General features: G+C 38.4%; 1 protein-coding gene across 2 annotated transcripts in view; it reads left to right on the top strand.

Moving 5' to 3' along the window:
• The window catches only part of RBBP8 (RB binding protein 8, endonuclease), a 103,316-nt gene that overhangs the window by 36,485 nt on the left and 63,963 nt on the right, over positions 1-2,868 (top strand). The window lies entirely within an intron of this gene.

The raw sequence follows: 2,868 nt of genomic DNA, 5'->3' as shown, positions 1-2,868 counted from the left end.
CCACCGCGCCCGGCCAGCTTTACTTTCTTACCTTCTATATATAGTTTTGTCTTTCTTAATATTTTTAATTAATTAATTAATTAATTAATTAATTTGGTTTTTGTTTACATGGTGACAGGTTCTCACTGTGTTGCCCGTGCTGGTCTTGAACTCCTGGCCTGGAACGATTAATTCTCTTGCTTCAGCCCCCCAAAATGCTGTGATTACAGGCATGGGCTGCCACACCTGGATACTGTTTTTAATTTCTAAAGTCTCTTTTTTGTTCTCAGAATATTTCCTTTTATGGCAATCCCATTCTCATCTCATAGTTTTCACATCATTTCTTACCTCTAGAATATAGTACCTCCTCACTTAACATTGTAGATAGATTCTTAGAGACTGTAACTTTAAAAGAAATGACCTACAGCAACCTTGGAATAACATCCTTTCCTTTGACATTGTTTCATTTTAACAGTGAGGGGAAAAAATTAGCTTGCTTATACATCGTTTAACTTAAAGTCACAGTTTCCAAGAACCTATCAATGATGTTAAGTGAGGGCTTACCATATTCTTTATAATTTGATGATTGTGATTGTGATAGCGTCGGTATTTTTTCTTTTTCTTTCTGTATAGCTTATTATTTCTTACAGATTTTTTTGTTTAATGTTTTGTTTGCTTTGGTTTCTTATAATTTACAAGCGTTTCTCTGATGCCTTTTGATACTTGGTTATTTGTTATATTTAAGAGATGAGAACAAAGTAATTGGAAGCTCTGAGTTCATGGATAGAGCTATGTAGACTGTGAGCTTCTATGTTAGAATCATCTGGCTGGTCTGTTTCATTGAAGATGCCCTAATGTCAGTGTTTTTAGGTCTTTCCTGTCAGGTGGTTCAGATTTCCTAGAGAAGACTCCTTAATTGTATTTTCTAGAGTGTGTAATAGGGCTGACTCCCAGTGTTCTTGGAGCCAAGTAGATGATGAGGGCCTATGCTGGAATCTGAGAATTTGGTGTGTATATATATTCATTTCATTATTGTACTCCTACTCCTGAGCCTCATGGCTCCCAGACCAGACACTGTTTTAGACTGACTAAAGATTAAACCTCCAGTCTGCTGCTGGGATGTCAAAGGGGTAATCACTTGACTGCTCAGAATATAGGAGAGAATGTTCATATAATAATTTCTTAAAACGTGCTTTTAATCAGTCACTCTCAGAACAAATTGTTGAGCCTTTTGGGAATTTTACAGTGTGAATCAGGTTGGTTCTAGGTCAGTACTGTCTAATAGAATTTTCTTCAATTGTGGAAATGTTCTAAATCTATACTGTTCAATATGGTGGCAAGTAGACATGTGGCTGCTGAGCACTTATCTGCAACTGAGAAGCTCTATTTTTATTTTTATTTTATTTATTTAGATTGAAATAGCCACTTGTGGCTGTGTCTACCATACTGGACAGTGCAGTTCTTAACTTTTCGCATCATTGGCTTAGGATTTAGCATTCTCAAGTCACTTTCTATTTGCCCACCAGCTGCCTTGCTTTCGTTTCTTTGTTTTGTTTTCTCTTCCATTCTTCTTGTCCTCATGTGTTTGTATCTTTAAAATATAGGTATATCTTTACTGTAATTTTATGAGATTCTAGAAAGCAGAAATAGATGCAAGTGTTGACTTTACCATCTTTGCTTAAGTGGTATTCTTTATACAGTGTGATTTTAAGGCTTCTGATCTAATTCCTGTCTTCAAACTGTATTCCATGTAAATCATGATGCCTAGCTGTTTGTTTGTTCATTCATTCTAGAAATTCTGATTCTATTAATGCTATATATGACTTCCTGTCTTTTATTTTTACATCTGTATCAACATTGTTTCATATGAGTTTTACTTTTGTATAAACATGTCTGGGTTCTGGCCAGGCACAGTAACTCATGCCTGTAATCCCAGTACTTTGGGAGGCCAGGGTGGGAGGATCACTTGAGCTCAGGAGTTTGAGACCAGCCTGGGCAACATAGTGAGACCCCATCTCATTTAAAAAAAAGAAGAAGAAGAAGAAAAAAGTCTGTGTTCTTTTATTTTGCTTTGCTTTAGTTGTATACTTTTCATGTTTTATCTCTAATTTATTTTAAAAGTCTTGGCATATACTACCATATTGTGACTTCCACAGACACTTAAATACTTACTATCTTTTTTTTCTCTTTTTTTTTTTTTTTGAGGCAGAGTCTTACTCTGTCACCCAGGCTAGAGTGCGATGGCGCTATCTCAGCTTACTGCAATCCCTGCCTTCTGGGTTCCAAGCATTTCTCCTACCTCAGTCCCCCAAGTAGCTGGGATTACAAGCATGAACCACCGCACCCAGCTAATTTTTGTTTTTAGTAGAGATGAGGTTTTGCCATATTGGCCAGGCTGGTCTCTAATACCTGACCTCAGGTGATCTGCCCACCTCGGCCTCCCAAAGTGCTGGGATTACAGGCGTGAGCCACCGTGCTCTGCCAACGCTTAAATACTTATTATCTTATTGGCTTAGTTATTGACTTGAAATTATTATCTTCAGGCCAGGTGCAGTGGCTCACACCTGTAATCCCAGCACTTTGGGAGGCCGAGGCAAACGAAATCACGAGGTCAGGAGATTGAGACCATCCTAGTTAACACAGTGAAACCCCGTCTCAATGAAAAACGCAAAAAATTAGCCAGGCATAGTGGCGGGCACCTGTAGTCCCAGCTACTCGGGAGGCTGAGGAAGGAGAATGGCGTGAACCCGGGAGGTAGAGCTTGCAGTGGCTGAGATCGCACCACTGCACTCCAACCTGGGTGACAGAGTGAGACTCTGTCTCAAAATATATATATATATATATTCGAATATATTTCCTGAATTCTTTTTTTTTTTTTTTTTGAGGTGG

This window comes from Piliocolobus tephrosceles, chromosome 18, assembly GCF_002776525.5.
Source record: "Piliocolobus tephrosceles isolate RC106 chromosome 18, ASM277652v3, whole genome shotgun sequence".
Taxonomy (NCBI): Eukaryota; Metazoa; Chordata; class Mammalia; order Primates; family Cercopithecidae; genus Piliocolobus; species Piliocolobus tephrosceles.
The sequence above is the reverse complement of the archived record's forward strand: the minus strand, read 5'-3'. Positions and strand labels throughout refer to the sequence as shown.